The sequence below is a fragment of the Atractosteus spatula genome, chromosome 7 (genome assembly GCF_055471065.1).
Source record: "Atractosteus spatula isolate fAtrSpa1 chromosome 7, fAtrSpa1.hap1, whole genome shotgun sequence".
NCBI classification, from domain to species: domain Eukaryota; kingdom Metazoa; phylum Chordata; class Actinopteri; order Semionotiformes; family Lepisosteidae; genus Atractosteus; species Atractosteus spatula.
The window spans coordinates 34532202-34558964 of NC_142712.1; positions in this window are offsets into that span (position 1 = coordinate 34532202).

Genomic DNA, 26763 nt, shown 5'->3' on the forward strand with positions numbered 1-26763 from the left:
TTTTACAACACTGTTATATTGTAGTTGGATTACATCTAAATGAGATGGGTCACCTTGGCACAAGAATTTTAAAAATATTTAAATTAGAATGGAATAAAGGAGAAACCAAAGTTATTTGAAAAAATGGGCTTGTGGGCCTAAATGGCCTCTTCTCATTTGCAACCGTCATCATGTTCATTACAAGAAAGCTCCAAGGGAATAAAGTAGTTTTAAATTAAATTTAAATACTGTATATATATCAATCCATCCATTTTCTAAACTACTTTATCCAGTACAGGGTCACAGTGGGAGTCATAGACTTACCTGACAAGCAAAGGCCACAAGGCAGAATTGGATTCAAGTCCATTGCAGGGCACATGCAGACAAACACACACACTCTTACACCAGGACCAATTTTACAGAAGTCAATTAACCTGCCAATACTGTATGTCTTTGGACTGTGGGAGGAAACTGGAGCACCAGGAGAAAAGCCACATTAACACAGGGGGGTCATCTATACAGGTGGACGTTAACCTGCATGCTTTTACCTGCCACACCTCCTACAGTGCCTCGAGACCAGCTACAGGGTCTTCAGTCAGGGGACCACCATTCATCGATGTTTCGTCCCTTACCCCAGCACATCTGCTACTGGTGGGGCAGTGGCAGGGACGTTGCCTTGTCACCCCCTGCAGCTGGCCTTTCTCCAATTAGGGATTTTGGGCCCCCAGCTCCTATCTCTTCTCCTCTGCCATAGCCAGCAACTTCCTTTTTCCGCCTCTTCCGCTAGGTCCTTTACTGCCCTCTTGAACTTTATGCCCGCCACTCCCACATCCCTGAGGAGGCATGACATGTTGTGTTTATAAAACCTCAGCATCCCTCTTCCACAGGATAGATGAAGGGTCTCCAGCCACCTTCTCTACAATCTGGTGTGAGCTAAGAACATCTCAGCCTCTTCCTCTCATATGCAGCTTCCATGCCCTCCTCCCATGGGACTGTAAGTTCTATGAGGATTACAGTCTTGCTCTCTTTTTCCCACACCACTATATCAGGATGCAAAGCCATGTTGCAGATTTTCCTAGGGAATTTTAGCTGCCTGCCAAGGTCCACCTCCATCTTCCATTCCAGTCCTGGTGTGAGGATCTTTGATGTCACCCTTCCTCTGCACTGCCCCACCTCTTGGCCTTGCCTGAGGGGAGAACATACAACTCCATGAACACAGCCTCCCAGGAACTGAACCTAGAGCCCCAGCACTGCATGGTAGCTATGCTAACGCTGCACCACTGTGCCATCCCTAAATACATACTGTATAATTTCAAAGATTTTATCATGTTAATTTTTTGCACTCGTTTCTTGCTTAGTTCATGTGTAGGCTATCCCCATTCATTTTTTTTATTTGATTATACAGTATATTTTCCTAATTTGAGAAGACTTCTCCTGGTCAAAGAAATTGCAATGACAAACTGACACTTGGCCTGGTTAGTATATATTCATTTCATTTAGTTTATCGGCACCTTTACAATCCTGCCCTGTCTCAAAGTGTCTTTGAAATATAAGGTGTTTGCTCTACCCCTGGCTGTAGCTGTGACTTTATGTACTGTAATAGTTAATAAATGTTGCATGATCTCAAAGAAGTGACAGGGGTGAATAATGCAGAAAACAATTACTGAATAGCCGAGCCAACAAGCCAGAAATGAAATAACAGCTGCTCAAGCGACAGGTAATATTACTTAAAATTCAGTTACAACATAATAAAGCAGGTCTGAAATTCGCTTACTGAGCTTTTAATGTGCTGCTTTTAGTGTGTGAAGGAGCACCTTAACTTCTTTTTGGTTATGTCAATATCATTTCCCTGCACCTACTGCATTAGGGGTCACACACCAAGTTCAAGCATGCTGTCCAGCTACTTTAGCTGGTAATGCATTGGTGATAGGAGTGTCTCAATTGGGGTAGAACATTCTTTAGAACATTTATTGGGATATACCATTGTAAAGGACCAGTAATGTGCAGGAAATCACATTTTAACAGGCTAAAAATCATAGAGGTAAACAGTCTAGTAGAATGTAGAAACCCAAAATAAAACCTTGGAGTATGCAAGAGAACCACGGAACTGGAATTACCAAGTAGGGAAACCCATAGGAGAACAGGAATTGCTGTGCAGGGAAAACCATAGGAGAAGAGGGAAACAGGGATTGCTGAGTGGGGAAAACTATTGGAGAACAGGGACTGCTGAGCAGCAAAAACTATTGGAGATCAGGCACTGCTGAGATAACAATACGGCGCAGCAGTTCTGTCACCTAGTGGAACACCTGTACATCTGAACTACCATAAAATATATTTGGGAAAACAAAGCAATCTTCAGTGTGAATTTGCTTACTACTTTCACTTAACGCCAACATTTAAACAGCTATAAAGTTGCTTTTTGTATTAGTTTCACATGTATATACTGTATTTGAAAAGACCTCTATTTCTACTCACATTTTTGAGAGCCTTTATTAATTAGCCACCCAATCTGTGAGACACAGAAAGAACCACTTCAAGTGGACCTGTGGGGATTGACATCGCTGGAGGAAATGAAGTCTTGGGTCATGATCCCCAGCTTCTGGGAGAAAAAAGAAAGACTGAACTGTCAGCACCATGTATCACTTCATTTCTCCCAGCTTCTAAACTTTAAAGAACCAACTGAGTTTACATATATTCTTCCTTGGAGCTTGGAGTGATAAATCCCTGATACTGAAAAATATTTAAATGTTAACAGATTGGAGACTGCAGAAATACACTCTAAGTGCGTTTTATGGCTTTATTCGTCCCCAGGTGCTGGAGACATACTTTGGACACATCATCGTCTTCATCAGCTCACAGACTTGCTTAAGGTTACAGACATTGCAACATTCTTTTGTTGGCAATGTTGAGATATGAAACAAAACTGAACTATTTTTCTCCAGCCTTGCTCTTCAAGAGCTCGTTGGGAGATGATCCCAATTTCTGAACTATTAAGCAAACATTCCTAGAGGAAATTCTAGGCAACTAGTCCACACAGGTCAATGACCTGGCAAAGGTGGCTTATTATTTAAATTTCCAAGCTAGGATTCAAACATCATCTTCCAAAGTCTAAGGACTAACCAACTGGTATCCACATTTTCAATGACATTGGGAGTCCTGAGGAAACACATCTCTGTGATAGACCTGTGCCATGCAGAGTAAGACCTATAACCTAGAGCCTGCACTCCATTTATGTACCTAATCAGAATGAAGCAAAGTCTTCATTGATGCAGTAGTACTTTGCTCAATGATAGTGCATCAGTATCTACACTGGTGACTTGTAGCCATGATACTCTAATAATGAGTTTGAATTCCCATCCTCCTAAAATATACTGTACCAATACAATAGCAAAATGTGGGAGTTTTATTAAACCCTCTATTTATCATTATCATTAACTTAATCTGTATTACCAGATGTGATTGCTTTAAAGCTAGTTTCTCTTCTGTCAACAGTGAACAAAAGACAAGTGTGGGGATAGATTTTGATACTACTCTACAGAGTTAGCTCCAGTAGTTCATTTTCTAGTTCAGGTTTGTCTTTTACAGGTAGATCAGGTAAAGAGATACTGTATGTTATTTACAGAAGCCAACATGATAATGCTTGGCAGAGAAACTACCATATCTCCATTCACATGTCACCTTTAATGCTATGTTTATATTTGTTTTCATACTAGTCTCTGAAATCTGTGTTTTCTATTAGTAAAATAAATTTACCATAATGCCTTGTATACTTAACAAAAGGCAATATCTTTGATTAATAAACTTAACTTCAACACTGTACTGTACATGGCAGCAGCATAACAAAGGTGACATCGCATTACATTAATACCTCTTGTTAAAGTTTCTTTGAGCTGGACACCCTTTTGTACAAAAATTATTGTTTTACTGATATGAAAGCTATGTCATACACAGACAGAACTCCTATACCCCAAAGCACGTTAGAGATTGGAGACAACAAGTATTTATTAATGCTGAGGTTGATGTCTGGAGCATACTGATTCCATTGAATCCTCCAAGAAGGAGCAGGATGTGATCCGTGGATCAGGTAGAGCAGGATGAGAACCTTGGATCAATTAGTTACTATTGGAACCTAATACAACATGCAAAGTACAATCACTACACTGATCCTTAAAAATACTGCCCTTGACCCTTATTGCAGTCAAGTACACTTAAAGCATACAGTATGTGCTGCTGTGTATATCTACAGATCTATTAAAACAGAAAAACAAAACCAGTGCACTTCCTGACACTTCAGTTTTGTTTATTTTATGCACTTATGCAATTGTGATAATGCCCTGGCAGCAACGTATTGCCTCAGTAATGCAGAAGTTAACTTTCAGAATTCTAATCAAATTTCCTGTTTCAATCGTGAGAAGTGAGCAAAAACCCTTCTCCCCGTTGCGTGTAATGTATTCACGTCAGCTTCGCGAAAGCCTTGTTTAAGCATCTCATTACATCGCTGAACACATTTTGGGGTATTAAGTTGTGAAATCCAAATGCTTACACTCAAAGTTGCTTTGCCGAAAGCAATATTCCACAACCGTGATGAAACACAGTTTGTATAAAGAATTGGAGAGCCGAAATGAAATAACTAAACCAATCTGTCTTGACAGCTTCCAAACTAATCTCATCCTCCATCCTAATCTAAAAGACTGCTGTTATTTGGTCCCCCATCTCCCCATTATTGAAATACAAGACAGATTTCTCCCTTCCTAGCATATAATAAAAGGTATAAAATATTAAAATGGTAATTCATCTAGCTGTCAGAGTTTGTCATGATTTGAGCACGCAGTAATTCCATCTGAGCAAATCAAAAAGGAGAGCTAAGCTCACCCCCTCCCCCGGGTCCTGACTACAATGAATTACGCGTGTGTTTTAAGTGTTTGGAAGAATGAGCGAAAGATCCTTTAATGCCTCACAAGGCAAGAAAACTCATCTCTCTGTGACACAAGCATCATCAAGTCTGATAGCCAATAACGCGCAGTGTTGTACCAGGGAGAAAAATGAGCTCTGAAGTTCTCACATTGCTTCACGTTCAGGCTTTGAATTATTGTAATTACATTTTGTCTGCAGGGAAGCTTTAAGCTTTACTTCTAAGAGGGATGAGAAAGTAAAAGTTAACAGTACGGTGTTCTCATTATAAGAGTCCTGAAGGGCCAAAGAGCAGACTCAGGTCCTGGAAACTGCAGAAACTGGAATAAAGGGTTAGGTCAGTTAATTCCAACAACTAAAGAGACATGGAGGAGTTTAAAGGGATTGAAAACCACAAGGTCAAGCAAAAAGCAAGAACCTCAGCATTTCTATGTGAGACCTAGATTACCACAAATCACTGAGTACTGGCTTCTCTTTTTTGGTCATGAGAATCATCCAGCTCCCCGACAATATGTAACTATAAGAAAAAAACATGTTGCAAAAAACATTGGACACACACTACACAGACAACTAAGAGCTTTAAACAAAGTTTGGTTTCTGACACAAATAACCAATTGATCCCCTAAAATCAGAAGCTCTCTTTCTTTACGTATCTTTGCCAATCGGACCTTCAAAGTGCCCCCCATGCATCAGAGAGATGACTCTGACAAAGTTACCAGAAAACTAGAACTATAGGAGCTTCACTAAGTGAACACACATAGACTTTATGAGACATTAGTTCAGACATGAGTGCATAGAACTCTCTGAATTGTAGCCACAGTCAGGTGGACATATTTGATTTAGAAAGAGGTATGATCAGGCAAGGGCAAATGAATAGCTGCACTGAGTAATTATCAATCTGTACAGCACAGAAAGACGCCATTCAGCAGTATCACTTTATTCACGGAGAAAGCCTGGCCTGAGGTTTTGATGGATTAGTTTACCAGTCCTTGTATGCAATCAAAGAAGACACAGCTGTACACAGGATTCCAGGCAGACAAAAGGAGGTTGATAGCCTGGTAAAAGAATAATGCTGTCCAATTGAGAGATCTGAAATAACCGTCTCAATATCCACACAAGCATAATTTAAACCAGAACTACATTATTTAAAGCGGCGTCTGGGCAGACTCACAAACTGTGCACACTATACTTAACCAGGCCCTGCAGTGTTCAAGTGGGTGATGTCAGGCTGCATTCATCCCACTATTCTTTTATTCAAATCCCCCCAGGAGCTGAAAAGGAGCCTGATGAATGGTCTGAAACTTAAAGATGTTGTGATACAGAGAGAGGGGACTGATGAGGCTGAGTTAGAGAGGTGCAACTTTCTTGAGGGCAGAAGCCATTTCTTTATGCAAAATGTTTATCACAGGAACACTGCAAAAGAGAACTGGGTAAAATGTAAGGTACAGTAAATGCTAAAGAATTCAATGAGCTGTGATACTCCTGCTCTCCTTTTCTGTGCTCCCCAATCTGCTGATAAAGAGGTCCATCAAATCCTCCCTTTTGAAAAACTCTTTCCAAAAGCAAATGAATTAATTACTATATTTTTCAGGATTTTTATGACAGCTGAAATGCACTTAAGTGCACCAGTGTTTCCTATTTTCTGTTGCTTCTTCTCAGGAGGCTAGGCTAATAGACTATACCCGATCCTCCAGCAGGAGCATTCCATGAAAATATTCCATCCATTCATATTCTTACTGCTTCTTCCAATTCAGGGTCAATGGGAAGCCAGGGCCTATCGCAAGCAGCACAAGGCAGGATACACCCTGGATAGGACACCTGTCCATCTACAGGCAGACACAGACACTCACTGTGAAAACTGTAATTTACAAATCCTGTGTGGGTCTCCAGGTGAGGTCTGGTAGCAGAGGTATCCAAGGCAGGCGATGAGGTAGAGTGGGCCATTATTCCAGGCAGGGTCAAGTCCAGGTAGCACACAAGAAGACAGGCAAACAAATCCGATAAGGGAGAGGCAAGAGCGAGAAATCCAAAAATCAAAACCAAAGAGTCGACGTTGAGGGAGTCCAGACGACGAAGAAAAGGTACTAAGGAGGAAAGGGTGAGGTGAGCTCAGAAGGCAGAAAAGATCCTAATACTGAGCAATGTTACAGGGTGAACTGAGGGTTTAAATGAAGGAAGGGGTGTGTAAGGGAAATTGGAAAATGAGGGGTTAATTGAGACCAGCTGCAGCCGTAACACTCACATCAGGCCAAATTTCCAGAAGCCAGTTAACCTACCAGTATGTTTTCTGACTGTGGGAGGAAACTGAAGGGGCCAGAAGAAAACCATGTGAACAGGGAGAGAACACACAAAAGCCATGCAGAAAGCACCCCAGGTCTGGAGTTGAACCCAGGGTCCCAGCATGGCAAGGAATCACTGTGCCACCATTAAAATAAACCAGCAAGAAATTCTCAAGCCATTGGTTAAGCATTGCACAAATACTGTAGGTCTGTGCGATGCTCAAATGTTTTTCTACCTCAGTTCCTTACATGAGAATCTAAGGAGTTCACAGAGTACTCACACACACAGTGAGGCTGTGGTGAGAGCCCCCGACTTTCTCAATCTGTCAGACTACTTGTGGCATGTGTGGCATCTCCAGTTCTCTCCCCAACCAGAATATAGAATAAAAAATCTAGAAATAAGCCTAATAAAACAGTTTCCGCCTTGTACTTATTCCTTATCCAGCATTCATCCATTCACTTACTTTTCCATAAGGAATACCACAGGCAGTGAAGTAAAATATTATTTATCAGTCCACCAACACAACCAGTTAGCAGTATCATATTATGCCACTTCATTCTGTATAACTGATTCATATTATTAAAGTCATGCTGCCTTCTGCAGCAGCAGTGTGGAGGAGTGCTTGTGTTTAATTGTAAATTAGGCACAGGGCTGATTCATACCCAAGGCCGGTGAAAGACTGACCTCATTTATGGGGCTCTATTACAGAAGAGAGCCCAGGGACATTGATGATAAACTCTGTCTCTGAACACCATCTCAGAATGTAGAAGGTCTATAAATAGCTGTAAGTGTAGGTCGCAATATAATAAACTTTGAAACTTCTAAGGATCATTAAGTCATTACAATTTTCAACCTTAAAATGGTTGTTCTTCTGTGTTTCTTTTAAAGAAACATAGAGATGATGCATTGCCTTAATAGCAGCAGAAATCGAATAAATCTATCCGCAGAATATTTCAAGGCATTGAAAGGTATGTGTCTATTCATCATGTGGCACCCTTCAAAGAACCAAAATTAAACCTATTTACCATGCTCCGAGTTCCCTGGGGCTCACTCCAGAGTCAAAACGTAATCCAGTTTTGTTTTTAACGCAAATGATTCTAGGGTATGAGCGTCTTTTGAGACTTGAAAGAATATCTTATAAGCCATTTTACCTGGGGGGAGCAAGCAGCTTCCAAAGCAAAAGAAAGAGGGTTCAGGCCCTGCAGCGTCCTGATTCAAAAACATTCGTTATCAGAAACCTCAAATCAGTGTGCTGGCCTCAGTTTAGTCCTCAGCTCACTTCCACACAGGGATTGAAAAAGAAACTTAACAGGCAGAAAGCAGTTAACATTTGAAACCATTCTTTCTGTTTTGCATGCACTCTGAACAAATGAGTTATTTATTTCAATGTGTTTCAAGTAACATTGGCCCTTTACTGTATAGCCTTAAACAACAAAGCACCTACAAGATAGCATTCCAAAATGTCTGCAAAAAATCAAACACTGGCATTTCCTGTATCTTGAATATAAAGTTAATAGAATATAGAAGATATGCATAGAGGATAATACAATAGTAATAATATATTCTGTTAAAAATCAAAGGGTGTGCATTAAAACCCACATACCAGATGAGTATGGTAACAAAGTGGAGGAATTCAGTTGCACCTGTACAATAGTTAAAAGAACATTGGTCTTCCGTGATAATAGCTCATCAGAAATCACTCTTGTTCCACAGACCTAGAACTTTTTGGACACAGAAGCATTCAGTCCAGTTCCTGTGCTTGAATCCCATTCCTGTCCTTAAGACACTTGCAATTTGTGGAGGTTATCTTCCTATCTTTTACAAAACAGTGCTTCAAGACAAAGAAGTGGTGTACAGTACTAATACAGTACATGTACTGTAGTACAAACATACAGTAAACATCTTCCATTTTCATGCCCCAGGTCTATTACATTTAGCTTGGTTTGGAAAATTGGATTGGAGTGTAGTTGCATGAAAGCTTTCCCTGTGATGAAAGGTTTATTTTTTCTGCTGTTCTCTTTCTTCAAAGCACTCATACTGTGAATCTCCATTCCTCCCCAGCACCCCCAAAGTTGACAATGACTGTGCTGAATACATATTTTAGTTTCCTTTAATCATTTTACTTGGTTAATGTATTTCATTTCAGAGAGGGAGCTATGCTTTTAAAACTGCCTACTAGCTCGTCCACCATCTCCCAATTAATTTAATTTTAAGCACATATTAATTCATTTAATTTTCCCAACAACAGCTGGGAGTGCTTCCACTTGACCTGGTTTCAGAGCCATCAGTGGTAAATGGAGGACAGTAGGAGGAACTCTGCTTTTCCATCATCTTTTGTAGTGTCAGCCGCATTCATTTGTGTTGACCGTATTCAAATTTAAATTTAATTGTAAAGGCTTTCTGGGTAAATAAACTGCAAACCTAAAGAAACCACAAGAATAACCTGCATTCTTGAACTGTATTCAGGGCCTTAAATTGGCAAACAGAGACAGATAGGAGAGTTATACAGTTATACTACTCCGAGAAACAGATGTGAGAAGGGACCACTATAGACAATAATGTCCTCTTTTGAAAAATTGCATTCTATTGCCCCTCTGCAACACAATCCCTTCTAATACCAACCACATTATGCCATGAAAAATAGAAAGTATCTGTCATTTCATCATGTAATGTACTGGGTGACTTGTGAAGAGATGGCTGTGACTGATGGCTCATATGACCATTTGTCCAAGTGATCAACCTTAACACAGCTCAACAACGCCCAAGTGGCTTCTACAGGATAGAGGGAGAGCTGAGCTTCACAGTAAAACTATTTCAGTCTCCAACTGAGTAACTGAATGTTACACAAAGCTTCCAATTACCTTTATGTTTTATTAGTCTCTATTAGTACTATTATAAGCTATCGGTGTTAGGCTTTCAAGGGACATGGAAGCTAACACACACCAGATCTGTGTAGCTTAAAAGCATAAGCATTGTTGATTTAAAACAGTTTGGTCAGGAATAGCAACATTCAGCTCATCTGTTTTTATACATTGAAAGACAGATGTAGAAGTAGAAGTAGTTTATAACAAGGATCTTATAGTCATGACTTGTATCATGGTGGATTTAGCAGACTAAAATTACAATCATAGATATAATTTTTACTCCCTAACCGCAAGTCTTCAAATCAATTTGACAACACACCTAGCCAACTGAGGTGGATTTTTTACTTTTTCAAAAGTTATTTGAAGTGCTTTCCAAGCATGAGGTGGACGGGGGAGAGGCTACATAATCCATGCAAGGATGGATGATTTGTAAAAAATTACATATTAAATTACATTGTGGACAAAATTTGCACCTTTCAAAAGTGTGTCAAATTTGAATTGTATGGGATCCGGTTTCCCACTTCATGCACATTCATGAGACGAGAACAACTGGCATAAACATCCTCCATTAGATAGTTAAGACTGTACTGATAGATATACACATTGATATGCTGCCAATGATTTGTGACAGAAAGCCTAGGGGTTGTGCAATTGTAATTTGCAGCACTTGTTCTGATGAGAAACATCTGTTGATAAGTGACAGTGTGACTGTTCTCGTAGAAATTAATGTTGTACTTTGCAGCTGATTTCTTCCTGTTTGCAGGCCAGTAAAGTAGTTTGTGCAGTTCCCCCTGATTATGGTAAAAGATAGAAACTCAACTTCTGTAAATAAACCACAGTACGCATTTTTGAAAATTCTACTGTATAGGTGATAGTTATGGCTGAAGCCAGGACATCATCCTTAGCCTTGAAATCTGCAAGACACAAGAAACACAAGACACAGACCAATCATTTTAATATCAAAACAGCCTAACAGAGGCACTAAACTCCACCAAAAATGTTCTTCTCTTATAATACTACAAAGCCTCGGCTGTGATCATTAGAAAAGTTGTTTCCACACCAGCTCTCCTCTGTCACATGGCACAGAGCCTGACCTGTAGGCCTATACAGTACAACTGTAGCCCATTTGAAAACTTTACAACTGTAAAGACATTTGAAAAGTTTAAGACAGCAACAGATCGGCCAACCAATCATATATCACCATTTTCCTACAACCTCTGTGATTCTTTTACAGCATTGTTATGCCCTCTACAGCTAGATGGCGCTCCTACTCTGTCCTGTCCCTAGTTTCCTGTGCTTTGCTTGTCCTTCCGGTGGGTCTCTGTCTGGGGCTATATATTTCCGGGTCACGCTTTCCTCCTTGCTCAGCATCGGTTTGGATGTCCTGAAACCCGCCTAGGACCAGGTCACCCCATGTCAGTGGCCTGAATGCATAGGTTTCTATACGGCATTTCCTGAACAGCTGAGCCCGGGCTAACCCCCATCCTGCCGCTACGCATAAGGTCTGTTTTCACTCTCCTGCCATCCCATGGTTCATCCCTTCCGACATCTGTGACAAGCATCAAGCCTAGTTTTGCAATATCCCATCATCTACTGTACTTCTCTAGCCTGGCAATCATTTCCATACATTGATGTAACAGCAGGTACAGACATACTGTAGCTCACAAAGCACATAGCTTCGTAGACAGACAGATAAAGATACAGACCTACAGTAGCTCACAAACCATTCATGCTTTAAAAGACTACCTTTACTGTATATCAAAAACATACATGGGGCATGTCATTGGATCGGTGCTGCCAGGCCATGCATTTGAAAAAAATAAATATTTAGTGGGGTTGTAATATATTCTATTTTCCTTGCAGTGCTAATTATTCTCTTTTCTTTTTTTGTGTGTTTGAAATGTTTGATTTGAACTGAATAACATAAGCCATTTACTTTGCCAACAAATACCTTAAAAACCCTTACCTTGGGCTAACTTAACCTTTCAAGCTAAGGCCATTTTTTGCAGCTGAGATTTTTCATTATTGGGGCTGAAAAGAAAACTGTTACTTAAGCTTTGCATGGCTTCTCTTTACACTCGAATGACACTACGCAGTTTAATCTTTCTCTCACAAGGTGATCCTGTGCACCAATACACTCATTGCAGCACAAACCAATCTGGCTTTCATTTACTTGTGTGATTGGAAGGAATATTTTGTTTTTTTCTCATAAAAAAAAAAGAAAAGCAATTGACTCTGTGACTTCTGATCCTCTGCCTTCACCTCACATGCAGACTAATGTGGAACACTGAGCGAAGCCGCTTGGAAGTGCTTCGGGTTCAGCAGCTACAAACAAACTATCAGATGTCACTGTGATTTATTTTTCCCCTTTTGCACGTTCAGAGAGCTCGCGGTGCAGTCGATTGGACCTGTGACTTTTCCAGGCTGCTACTGGCTTGTAAACAAGGTGTCTGGCTAAAGACTTGTGCAGAGACATACAGTATTAAATCTCAGAGGGCCTGGAATTTTATTTGGGGAAGGGGGGGGGGGGGAGGAGGTCTTAAATTATTTAGTGTCACTGTAACATCATCTGTGTTATGGAACAAATGTATTCCTCATTTGCTAAAAGAACACAAGAGCAGTTAGGCAGTCATTTATCCCATCTAGCTTGTATGGTTTCTAATTAATCTAAGGAACTCATACAGCTGCTTCTTGAAAGAAGCCAGGGAATCTGGCTACAACTACATCAACTACAGTACATTCTTCTGATTCTCATGGGGAAATGACTGAATTGTCTGCAACTGGAGACTCTAGCTCTCTATAAAAGCAGTCCCTGGGGCAGTCAGATGTTGTCTTTTCATGGACCCTTTTGGTTTAGTAAGATAGTGAGTATTTAAAGGATCATTTGGTGGTAAAGTTTTTTTGTTAGGCAATACAAATCACCGAAGGCTTATAGTTGGTAGCAACCTCAGTTGTTTTCTTGGTCAGGACTCCGGTAAGTAAGAAGACAGTTAATGAGTGCACCTGGTCATCCAGAATTGACCAAGAGTGTTTATTGCCACTGCTATGTGGGGAAGATATGGTTACGAGTCATGTGGAAACCCCTTGCCATGCTATCAGAAAGGGACACCTTTCATACTCCCATAACTTTCCTATAAAGAATTCAGTACATTTTCTTAATATCTTCCTATTTTCAGTCCTGAATGCATGTCCAATAAATGTTGACTTGTTTTTGGTTTGTGTTTCATGCTAGAAGGAGACTTTGGCATACAGGTCTAGTCTTCAATGTATGGCTGTTGTCTTGTATGGAATGTAAAAAGGGTAGAGTTGTAAGGAGGGTTTAATTGGCTCTTTCAGTAAAGGACTTGTACTGTAGTGCAGACATTACTGATTCAACCCTGTTCAGCTCTGAGTTACAAGGCACTGAGGCAGTACCCAGTCACCAAGGCTGGGCAGGCTTATGTCAGTCAGGATTGTTGAGCTTACTGTAAAAAACGGGCCCCTGTGGGTTGCTGGTTCCCTTCATTTTGCAGGGTCGTCAGTGAAAATCATATTGTTCCAGTGCCCTGAACAGTGTGAAAGCATGTGTGCTTTCTTTGTTATGAGACTCACAGATGGTTAACAATGGCCAATTCTAGACTGGGACAATGTGAAAAGAAATCTAGTTTCCCAAAACTGAAAGAGTTGGGGGAGGGGAGAGAGGTGAATTATTAAATAAGAGGTCACATAACACAAACTCAAAAAAAATCTCAAGTTTTTCCTTAAGTTGTGGCAGGTCTTTGTCTTTTTAAAAATGTGAAAAGGCCATTTTTTTCCCTGCATCATTACAATCTATGCCTCCATATCCCCCCATAAAATGTTCAAAATTCATGCACACTAGTAACCTAGATATTTTTTGTTCTCCCCATTCTCTTATTGCCGGGCTCAAACCTTCCCCGAGGAGATTCATCTGGCCTGCTGTTCTCGCCTTTGATGTCGGTGCAGTGCTGGCAGAACAGTGCGTCGGATAATGATGCCAGCCATTAAAACTAAGTCTGGAGCAAAGATTATGCCACCTGAAGTAGGTCGCCGCCAAAAGATTGCCTGCCTGCCTGCTGCAACGCCTCTCGTTTCTATTTCTGAAAGCGGGGAAGGAGGCCTGGCTCAGCTGGGAAGCAAGTCACCACTTGTTGTTCCATACGCAGCTAAAGCGCTGTAGACTAATCTCCCAAACAGAGCAGTGTGTACTGTAGGCCATCGTCTTATTCCAGTTTTTAATTATGAATCCAAGTATGTGCATCAATCCTCTGAGGTTATCTCTCCTTTCGTCATTACTTACCACAGCGCCTTAACGGTTACAATTAAAGTTTTTTTTAAAGGTTTCCATTTAAAGATAGAAAAGAAGAAGTCTGTTAAAAAGAGGTATTCATAAAATGACTAAAAAGTGCCAAACAATAACATGCTGTGCATTGTTTTAAAAGCACTCCTCTTTTAAAAATACAGAAATTAAAAGAGATTCCAGGCACACTGGCCATTAGAATAAGATTCTGTAAGCTGATATAGCATATGGTGATTTTCCCTTTGCATCTCTGTAAAGGCAACTTGTTTTTTTGCTCACAGTGAGGGGTACATACAGTAGCAGTACCTGTGGTACTAGTGCCTGGAAACTACTCTACGTAGCTTTATGTAGTCCTCTATCACTGAGAGTGAGAAAGGGTTTTTAATTTGAGTTGTCATTAAAATCTGTCTTACTCATGAGTGGAATCGGAAGCAGGGCTTTGAAGCTTAACAGGCCTATAGACATTCCGTAACAAAAAGAAAAGCAACTTTCACCCCAGGCGTGAGCTGTTCTGGGTGACTCAGCCAGATAAAAAAACAGTATTTAATCTGTAAAGGGCAACAAGAAGTTACAGATTCCCCAGAAACTTCTCTGGATAGATTGTAGTCCAGAATGAAGAATTCTCTAATTAAGGATCTTCATTATTGCCAAGGTTTAATTATTTAGACATTTCTCTGTCTTGATATAAAGACCACCCCGTGTGCTAATTTAGGTTTTAATTAAAACTTTTACCAAGATAGTATTGCCTTTTTTACTGATTTGAAATATGGGTCAAATGAAAAGCAAAATCAAATTCTTCCTGAGAATTCACGAACCCTGAGGGCTTTTCAGACTAGGACTGTTTCTTAGGAGTGTGCTTAGGTTAAGGAAACAGAAGAGACTGGAAGGGGCAGCATCTATTACAAGTCTGTACGTTGTTCTATTATCCATTTAAAAATGTATTATTCAAGTCTGGATTGGGACACAAAAGCTATTTGGCTCTTGTTTCACCACATACTGTAGCAGCAAAGTTACCGAAACCTGAGAAGGCAAAGGTGCAGCTCACAAACCTGTACATATGTTTATGGTCCTTTAATCAAGTATTTCAGTATAGCACAAGCAGTGGACTATCCCGGCAGGAACTGTATTACATGGAAATCAACTGGATGCACACTCTCTCTAAACCAAAATTATTTATTAACACTTGGCAAAGTTTTAGCAAACACAAATCTTCACCAGGACAAACGTCTTAGACTAAATAGAAACATTATACTGTACATGTAGACGAGATTTTACTAACGGCTGACATTCCATGTGAAAGGAAGTCTTAAAGAACAAGCATTAGATCCATCTGGCCATAAGTACATAAATAAATTATTTTAAGCAATGTACTGTACTGTATATATAACCAGATGGATCTCTTTCAAAAGACCAAATATTTACATTTTTACAGTATAAATTGTCAAAAGTACAACTGTTTAAAATAGACCATTTATTAAAAAAGTTTAATTTGACACAAATAACTGTATATTTAAATATTCTTAAATTAATATTTTTACCAACTACCTTTTATAAAACATAGTTTAAAATATAATTCTGTTTTTAATCCATGAAAATATTATGATAAGAGACCAGAAGGTGTCATGATAATTCGTCTGGTATCATATACTGTATATTGTAGAATTAAATGTTAAATGTTGTTCATAGTATGGAGAAGCTGCCAACAGTGCATGTTTGTCTTGTGTTTGCTGTACTGTATATTGGGAATTTTATCAGGGTGTTGTCGGAGTGAGGGATGGATATTACGTTAAAAGCAGGGCACTTTGTAAAAATGGGATTGAGTAGCTGGCAGTCGTCCTTAGAAAGATTGTGTAAGGAGCTGTTTTGTTTCAAGATTGCTGTAACCTCAATTACCCTGCATTTGTTCCAAAGAGATTTTGGAGTTCAAGTTGTCATTCTTGCCATGTCAGTCATAGTTTTTGCTGTGATTTTCTTTAATTCTTTCTTCCAAAGACAAGCTGACTATATTAATTGGTGTCTCTAATTGTCCAAGTGTCTCCTTCTGATGGACTGGAGGCCCTCCAGGTCCTGATTGTGTGATATGTTCCTGGGACAGGCTCCAGGCTGCAGTAGTGCTTACCAGGAATAAGCAGCTTGCTGATATTGAATGGAAGGACCAAAAACAAAAGGGACTGTACATTGTTAGGAGTAACAAACAGGCAATAAAGACACTGGATCAGTTTTAGCTTCCAAAAACCAAACAGCCTTTCCCAGGGGTCAAACAGTTAATAAAGGAGGATACGTCTCATATAGATTGGTTACTGTTCCAATGTGAAAGTCACTGCCGTTAGATTAGACTGTGAAGTCAATGGCATGAGCCTGTTCTATTTTAATGTCTGATTCCTATCTTTACTGATATCGGTCCTCTGAGGTTTGTGCCTTGCTATCTGCAGCTCTTCTCTTCAACTGTCTCGTTTCCAATGAATCACCCTTTCAAAGCTCCCTGGTTTCAACTGAGAGATCCATGTCCTTTAATTGCGCATTTGTGATATGATTAATTACCTAATTAATGTTTTCACACCAGCCTCTCAAAGTCTCTCTGTTCAAATCTCGTTTCTCCCCCCCTCCATCTGCAAATGGACAATATACGGTTTGCGCAACATGTGGATGGCTGTTTGACGGGACACAATATAGGATCGTGTTTTTTCATTATCTTTTTAGTTAGTTGGAATTTTTATTCCATTCTTTAAATATGCCATTCTGTGACATTTAATTGAACTGCAGCCACCTAAACTAAAGAAGGATGTTTTCAACATTTCATCTCTGCTGGGGGCGCAGCAGAAAATTATACTGAGTTGCACAGGTTCTACCTGGTTAGAAAAAGTCCTGTAAGCGCCAATTGTCCATGTGGACAATACCTACAGGTGGACTATGGAGATTTGTCTTCAACTGCTCCTCTCTGGATTTATGCTAGAGCAGCAATATATTTTTAGGAACATATTGGCCAAAATTGTACGTAATATTCTAAATGAAATCTTACATGAACAAATTTTAGTTTAACATCCTTTTATTTAAATTCACACTTTTAAACATATACAGTATCTTAATATTCTGTTTCTTTTTCTTATTTCTTACATGATACAACAGGTGAAAATGATATGTCAACACAAACACCTAAGTGTTTTTCATGGGTAGCTTCTTGAAATCTGTTGCCTCTCATTTTGTATTTGTAGCTTATATATAATATATAAGGATTTCTGTCATTTGTACACGTCACTATGTATTTGTCCACATTAAATAACACCAACCAGATGTCCGTCCAGTCTTGAATTCTATCCAAATCTTTTCCTTTGCTGCTTGCATAGTGTTTTAATTTGGTCAGGTCATTCACTCATGCCAGTGTAGGTACTGTATATAGAACTTCTGCTTATGTCACAAAAAGGGTATAGTGTGCTATTAGAGAAACAGGATGTTTGATGGGGAAAAAAGGGAAGTTAAAGTTTATATAGGACAGAAAGCCCTGATTGTAGAGGCATTGGATGCCCATAGAGATTTCCTTTTTCGAGGAAGCACACATTTCTGAAATAGTATTTCATTAAACTATTTTGCCTTGATATCTCCTGTAACCTGTCCACATTCAGGTCCTGTTTTTTTTCTTTTACTGCTCTATTCTACTCTATATTGAGTTATACAACCACTCAGGACTATGTGGTGACCAGCCTCCTTCTATGTGTTGTTAATAGCCAGTGCACTGATCACTCATACAGTAGCCACTCTAAATTGCAAGAGATAAAAGAAAAAAACAAAAAAATTTTTGATGCTGTAAAGACAAGGGTGCAAATTGTTGCTATTTTGGGTTTCAGTAAAACAAACCTCTGCTAGATTTTTAGCAGAAATGTGGAAGGGGAAGGTCGATGGCAAACGATTCACACCACTTAGTGACACCTATTGACTCTATCCTCTGTGTCTCCACCTCTATTCCCTCTGCAGGCATGGCATTTGAGCAATCTAATTAGAACAAGAGGACAGAGCTTGTCTACTGAAGGAATTCAATACAGTAATTAGCAAAGGAATTCAAAAATCAGAAAAAAAGCTCATAGTAGGAGCTGGAATTGTAATGAAGGAAAATCCCCTTGAGAGCCGAGAGGCTAACCAACATTTCGGTAGTCATCTTTCTTGCTGTCTGTGAAGCGTAATTCTGGACCCTATGCAGACGGTATAATCTGGAAGTAAGTGGAAAAGGACAATGGGGAGGAGACGACGAGGATCAGGGAAGGTTAACGAACAGGGGGGCGTGACGACAGTGAACTGGTGCTCTGGGGGCGTGGCCATGGCAAACAAGTTCAAGGAGTTCAGGGGGAAGTCCGGGACGAAGTCCAAGGTCCAAATCAAGTTGATCCATCCAAGATGAAGACAAGACAGAGTTAAAAATCGGAACGGGATCCGGTGCAGGAACAGGGAATAAAAACAGAGATGACTAGGGCAGGCGCTCTGAGTCCTATACTCAGCTGGGTCAGAACGCCAATAAGAGGCCTATGCCCTCAAGCCGCGGACGTACTGTAGGGCAACTTGATGGTAGGAAGGCCTCCGGGCGTCCGTCTTCCAATGCAGAGCTGGGAGTAACTAGAGCGCCCGGCTTAAATAAGGAGGGGCAGGATTGGCGACAAGCCAAATGTGAAAGATCCGGAGCACCCTTAAGAGGAGGTCATTACGACCATGACAGTCTGTTAGATGCAAAAGATAAAGATTCATAAAACATTTGCCAAACAGTAATTTCAATCGTCAGTGTTGATGCGAAACAGCTATAACCTTTTGACTACAGAGTTACCACTGCATCCCATTTGAAAACCGTGGGGTGCTTTATGGAGTCTATATAAAATACAGTACTTAGAAACCGAATCAAACAAGAAAGTCTTATAATTTGTAAGTTTTGTAACTGATATTTCAGGGACACAAGTTAGATCTTTAGGAAGATAGCCAGAAAATCAAGTCAAGTCAAGGAATACCTGTAACTGTCTGGAGTGAAGGCACATAAAGTAAGGCAGACAATCACCTTGGCGCCAGATCTTACAGGAAGCCATTGAGAGCCAGACTACATAGGATTGTCTTTTACACAGGTATTAATCTTTTACACACGTATAATATAAAAACACATTACCTATATATTTCAGGATATAAAGAAAACACCCTGCAGCTTTATAAGAGTATATTATTGATGAATATAGATCAGGGATGCCCAATCCTGGACTTTTAAGCATAGGCCTTGCTGCTACAACCTGCCTAAACCAGAAGGTTTTTCAGGTGACTATAGAACAACATAAAAACCTAAAATGTAAAACAGCAGGCAACAATGAAGCAAGTGAAATGAAGTAATTACAAGATTATCTGGCAGCAAAATACAACTGACTTTCATCTTTCAAGGATTGCAGCTTTTAAAATAGCACAAAACACTTGCTTACTTGGTAAATAACTGATTATAAAGTGTTCCCAATTCTTAAGAATAATGTGCACAAATGTACCTGTGCTCCGCAGAGAACCACTTTTATAGATGACCTTTGACTTCTGCCCTTTGGGTCGAAGCATGACAGCCTGTCTGTAAAGTCAATGAAGCTGGGGTCTGAGGCATGAAGAGAGCTGAGGTGCATGTGTGCACAGGGATGAATAAAGGTGAATAAAGGCTTAATGTATTCCTTTTACTCCTGAAAAGAAAGAAAACGAAACCCCCCACTATTATTTTCATTTCCATTTATTAGATAAAGAAGCCCTACTGTCTGAATCAAATATTTTGATGATTCCCTTTCCCTTGGTTTTTCACTCTGCGATCTGAGTAATGTTGAGGTGCTACCATGCACACATTACACCCGTGCTTTATTGCCAGCTCTGAACAAGGAAGGGTGCAGAAGCCCACTGTGCAAGAAGGAAAAAGGAGGTCAAACACTGTCAAAACCCCCCTGATGGAACTCAACCCAGTACCAAAGACTGCCGAAATTAACATTTCTGCACCAGAGAGATAACACAGATGCAAAACCAAGTGCAACAGGTTCTGTCCAGATCATCATGTTGATCCTCTTGGGTGTAATCTAACAAAATGACCAGACCAGAATAAGGTTAGGTTGCAAACAAGCTACCTTAACAGACAGAGTGGTGCTGAAATGGCGCACGCACGGAGCTTGTGGTGAGGATGGGGGTTAGAGGAAGTGTGGAAGACAAGCTGCTCTTCCTCTTGGATGCCCTATTAAAAACTGCTTAATCTATAAACCACAGAGTCCCATGGGCACATCCTTCCTCCCCTTGGTACAGACTGGTGGTTTATAAATTTAATCTTCAAACCAAAGGTTATGCTTTGGATAGCAACTGTATTGATATCCGGATCTGTTCATTTGCATCCCCTGCTGTCTGGCTCACTCCTTCTGGCTTTTGAGCAAATAAATGCCCTGGGGAAATGCTCTCATTTGTGTTTGGTGGGAGAGATTTCAAAGCTAAGATCAAAGCAACCATGGCCAAGGAAACATCAGGATGGCTCCAGTTTAGCTTTCGTGCTGGTTTGTCGATTTTCTGGGGGCTATACGTTTGATTTGAAAACAGCCTGCTATCTGTCCACCGATGCCTGCAAGAATGTAAATGGGCCCCATTGCTTTCCAGGCGGGTGGTGTCCCTTCGCTCAAAGCTGGGCTTTCTCATTTGGAAGCAATGAGTTGTGCTAATTGCTCTACACGCACCAGCAGATTTGTCTCTTCGATTTCAGCTGCCCTCAGCCTCCACTGCTGCCGTCTGCTTGTTGATATGCAATCGCAATTATCCAGTCCTCTCACCGTAAAACGGACAGAAGCGCATACGGAAATGTGGGTGGATACACAACATCCAGCAAAACTGTTATCTGCATTTTCGTTTTGCATTATGTGGATTAAACTAGCCCCGCCAGCATGCTGCACCTGTGCACATTGTGTGTAGTGCAAGGAGCAAAGGACATTTCCAAAACTACTTTTTCACCTGACCTGGTTTCTGGACACAGATGGCTTTTATGAGATTTGTTGGGCTCTGCATGCAAAATGCATATGAAAATGTGTAAAATGAACAGTGATTTTGTTTAAAAGAACTTTCCTTTCATTTGTTTTCATTGATACAGTATAATGATATTTGGTATCATTTCCTTTTGTTTTTTGGAATTCAGGGTATTTCAACAACAGAACTGACATTTGGTGAATGCAGTATTTTACACAATTGTATTGAGAAGAGCCTTAGCTGTTGCTTAGCACTTTTTTACTGAACAAGTTACAGGTCCTTTAGGAGTTGTGGTGTCATCTTTCACAGGCACAGAAAATGCAACAACCTGAAGTGCAAACTAAAACCACCTAATTAAACTGAAATAATGCTTTAGCACCTCAATGATTTTTTCCTAAAACAGTCATCTTTAGACAAAATGAGTTTGAAAAAGCCTGGCTAAATGAGACAGAAGCTGAGAGTGCATTAAGTAATGAATTAGTAGATACATTTATAGAATCAAGACTATATTAATAAGGGAACATTTTCAGAATAAGGAATGTTACATGGATAAGAGCCATTAAAAATGCTAAATTATATCTGATCATTATTAGATATATTATATATATAGGAATCTGCATAACAGCTGGTGAAGCAAGGATGTTGAGCATCAGAACCAACATAAACATTCCTTTCATTTGTTTGATTACATATTCCCTCCAAGCTTTTGATTGCATGAAAAATGTGCACCTTACCCTAAACTATTACCAAAGTTCATTTGTTACATTTCCTTCACACCATTTTGCCACAGTATAAAAAGTGGCAGGATTTAATCACTCACTAGGCTCTTGTAAAAGTCATTAAGTATGCTTCATTGAAATTAAAAATATGCTTTTGTTCAGTAAGTGTTAGAAAGCAAAACCCAGTAAACAATACATTTTATAAGGGGGATTCTACCTCTCCCTGGGTGACAGGAAAGTGCTGTATTAAACAGGCTATTGCACCTAATTTCCTTTTAAAGTCTTCTGAAAAAGTCTTTCCATTAGCTTTTGTTTCCTGTTCTTTCAGCTCATTAGATTTCTAAGAACTGTCTGTGCATTCAGTTTCTCAAAAGAGTGCTCAGAGCTGGTTGTCAGCCACTGCAAAGGGGAAGCTAATTAGTGTTACACAATGTGAATGGGGAAAGAAAATACTTTGTAATGTAGTGAAGCCTGTATAACACCCTCCACACGCACATTGTACTCTAGGTGTGCTACATTCTGGACCAGTGATCTTTACAAGCTTGCAGTGTTGCAGGAGAGAAATGCATCACTTCTTAAATCAATGCTAACTCTCCTATGGGAGAGAGATTAAAATTGACAGATGGGTCTACCAGATGCATTAAATCCTCATAAATCTTGTGCTAGTAAAGCAGACTTAATTAACAATTACAAATTGGAAGAGATAAGGAGAGTTACAAAAATGATTGGCAATACCAAACCTTAAAAGAGAAATAACAAATATGGGTGTGTGCTTTGGATCACCTGGCTATAAGAAGGGAGATACTGTATATTTCCACATCTGGACATGAACAGCAACCATGTTGCTGTTATTTCGACTTGACTGAGAATGGACTAAAATAATGATACAGTATGATCCTGTTGTTGTACAGAGGTGCTACTGAGTGCATTTTTCTTTCTGTGTGCCAAACCTGCAGGTGGCCAGATGTAGATGTAGTCTAGCTAATTGTCATTGTTTGTTTTCTTAAAAAAAGTACATGAAAAGTGCACATAAGTACCACAAGGCTTTTAAAGCAAATTGTTTACACTGACTCATTACAAATAAACCATCCATGAACAGAGCTCTGGTGAGCAACAGCTTTGACTTTAAAGAGCTAGTTAAACACAATTATTCTTAAGCAGCAATTGGAACAAAGCTATTATGCACTATTAAGTACAAGCAGGACATAGTGAGAATTTTGTTTTCTTCTGGTGTTGCAATAATTATGCAGTCTCTTCTGTTAGTACACTTAGAGAACTCATAGAATATGCAATGTTGACTGTATTTATTTATGAGTGCAGAAATCCTTTACAGAACCCGTGTAGTGCTATTTTATCCAAATGTAGAAAACTCAACCACTGTGTCGGTTCAATTTTGTATTTTACAAAACAGAAAAATGACATGGCAGCACAGTGGTGCAGGGGGTAGCATTGCTACCTCACAGATCTTCAGCTCTGGGTTCATTTCCTTGGGGGCTATCTGCTTGGAGTTTGTATGTTCTCCTTGACTTTGCATGGATTTTCTCTGGGTAGGTTAATTGACTTCTGTAAAGTTGACCCTTGTGTGTGTGTCACGATCGCTAACCCCTCCTCTTAAGGGCGCTCCAGCCCTTCCTTGTTTTCTCCCATTGTCTGCACCTGTTCCCTATTCCCGCTCCCCCTTAAAAGCCAGATGGGGACTTCACTCCTGGTTCCTCATTGAATCACGTTTCATGAGAGCCCGGGGTCCTTCTGCGTCTGGCTCCGTTATGGTTTTAACCTTCTGTTCCTAATTCCCTGCCCCGCCGGTCCCGACCCGGCTCATGCTTTTAACCCTTGGATGGATCTCCTGGCCTTGGACTCTACTCTTCCGTTTGGATTCCCCGTTTGGACTTTGGCTTTGTTTGTTCGTCCTCATTTCCCCAGGACACCTGCTCACCTCGGACACACCCCCCTGTATCCAGACCCTTTCCTGCATGACTTTCTCCCTAGTGTATCTTCACAATTCTGGATTGCGTCGTCTGCATAGGGCCCGGAAAGAACTGCTACGTGACAGTGAGGTGAGCATGTTTGTGTCTATGTGCTCCCTGAAATTGAATGGTGTGCTGTCAAGGGTGTATCCTGCCTTGTATTCAATGCTTCCTGGTCCAGGTCACTATGAACCTTGAACCTGATAAGCTGTTATTGAAAGTGATGTGATGTGGTAAAAGTTTCAAATGACCGATCGTTGATCTTGCCTATTAAAATAACCCTTTGTTTTTATCTGGCCTAAAATCTCTCATTGTTCTTTCTGGCAAATACTTCTCTTAGTTGAAATAATATAGTACCTCAGTGATTGTTGCCATTTTGTTTGTCCCAGTAATTTGTTTGTCCCAGTAAACTCGAAGTGGGAGATTCTCCAGGCTCTTTCCCTAGCCCAGTTATTTGCTATCCCTTTGTCATAGATTCTTCTTTCATTTCTATACTGACACTGCCCAGACCCAGATAAGCATGTCCTCAGACAGAGCAGCAGCATCATGAGAATCATGTCTAGTGAAAGTAAAAAAATGACTGCACTTCAGCTGTTTGCAATTACTGTAAATGCATCCTAACAGAATCAACCAGCACCTAACCAACTTTTTAAATTGCTTTTAACACCAGTCCATATGTTCAGAACCTTGGAGCTAAAGTAGACTCCAAGCTGTCATTTAAGTCTCATAGAAGGTAGTCTCTAAAGCATACTTTTTCCTATCTTTGCAATGTTGCATGTCTCTGTTCCAGTTTTCCTAAAACAAATATAATACAAATGTACTCTGTGGCCCTCTCTAAACTTGCTTTCTATAATTACCTACTTTCAAGACTCTTTCAACAAGTTTCTTACTTACATGTCAGAGCTACTGGTCCCTTGTGCCCCCTATCTGCCAGGTCTCATGGGTCATCCAATTGACTAAGCAGTAGCTCCTTGATATTTATACTTTCTGTGTCTAGGATTCACAACTCTGGGACTCTCAGTGTCTTACAACATAAGACAACAGTTAGATCTAATTTAAATGGCCCTTCTTTTCAAGAGGTTTTCAATACTTTTTCCCTGAAGTATTTCTGTGGTACAAGACATCCCCAAAACATAGAGAAATCCGATTTGCAAGCAATACTTCAGTTTAAGACTTGTTCTTTAAACCAGCTGACCTGTTCATTCTGAATGCCAAGTTGTCTGGTTGCACAGTCGAGTTTGGTGCAATTTGGGGACCCCAGGTGGCAACAGGGCCTCAGTGTTATTGTTCTGGCACCCGCAACTCAGGTGTTGAGGTCTGCAGTTGGCTGTTAAAAAGAATTAAAAAGGAGATGGTGATTGAGGCAGTTGAGATCCAGCATCTATTATGTTCCTGCAGCTGAGTCTTGAGTAGCCAATGAGCACTCGCTCGAATCAAGACCCTGCTAAGGCAAACATAGCATGTGTTTATATCAATATGAACATACATGATCAGGTGCTGGGTGCTTCAAAAGCATGCAGTGCTGGAGGAGGGGAAATCAGAGCAGTTTGGCAACTGCAGCTGTCTCAGCTCAGGGGAAGGCAATAGCCAAAAATGTGTGTGAAACCTGCATTTGTGTGAACCTTTGAATCACAAAGAAAGAAAGGGTAAACTAGAGTATTTGGCACAGGTCTCCTGCAGCTTCAAGACCCTGTAGTAAAGCACAGAAGGATAAGTAACATTCTTTACAGCCATATCAGATTCCACTTCAAGGATCCTGCAAGCTTATTTAAATAAGTAGCAAGAAATTAACATCAGGATTTATTCTTCTGTTTCAGTGGGGAATAGAAACATTTTGCTTGTATCAGTAGGCGCATTACCACGATTTATGCTTTCCACAGCAGGTTCATTATTCTAGGTCTTGATTCAAAATATTTCAGCGCCACAAGTCACACTAATGTAAAACCTGACAGAGGAATCAGAAACGCCTCGATTTGATTTACAGCTAAATGTGCCAGCTCAAAACCCTAGAGGAAATAGGAGAGGTAAAAGAGTCTCTGAATGTCACAGGCTTGAAAACAATGTTAAACTTTAACGCTCATTCATTCATTCACAGCCCAAGAAAAGTGGAATTTAAGGAATCATTAGTAAATAATGACACTCAAAAACAGCACTAAAAATAAGAATTCCTTACATTTATTATATAGCTCTTTGCTGGACACTCCACTCAAAGTGCTTTACAGGTGATGGGGACTCCCCTCCACCACTTCCAATGTGCAGCCCCACCTGGATGATGTGAATGTGCCAGTACACTCACCAAACACCAGCTATCAGTGGGAAGGAGAACAGAGTGATGAAGCCAATTCATAGAAGGGGATTATTAGGAGGCCATGATTGGTGAAGGCCAATGGGAAATTTGACCAGGACACTGAGGTACAGTAACATCCTTACTCTTTATGAGAAACACCCTGGGATTTTTAATAACCACAGAGAGTCAGGAACTCAGTTTTATGTCTCAACCAAAGGATGGCACCTTTTTCTAATGCACAACTGCAGGTCAGAAAGACATCATCACCTTCAAAGCCACAATTCTTAAGTTCTAGTGAGCCCAGTCTCAAAAAAAAAATAAAGACTACAGGTTTTTAGCCAAAGACGGTTATGAGCTTATCTTTTCTTTTGTTCACACACAGATCTACACAGCGGATGCAGCCTCTCCCTGCCTCATCAGGCGTCAGTGAATTATTATTAATAATTCCATCAAGTGAAATCAGAAAATTACCAATGAA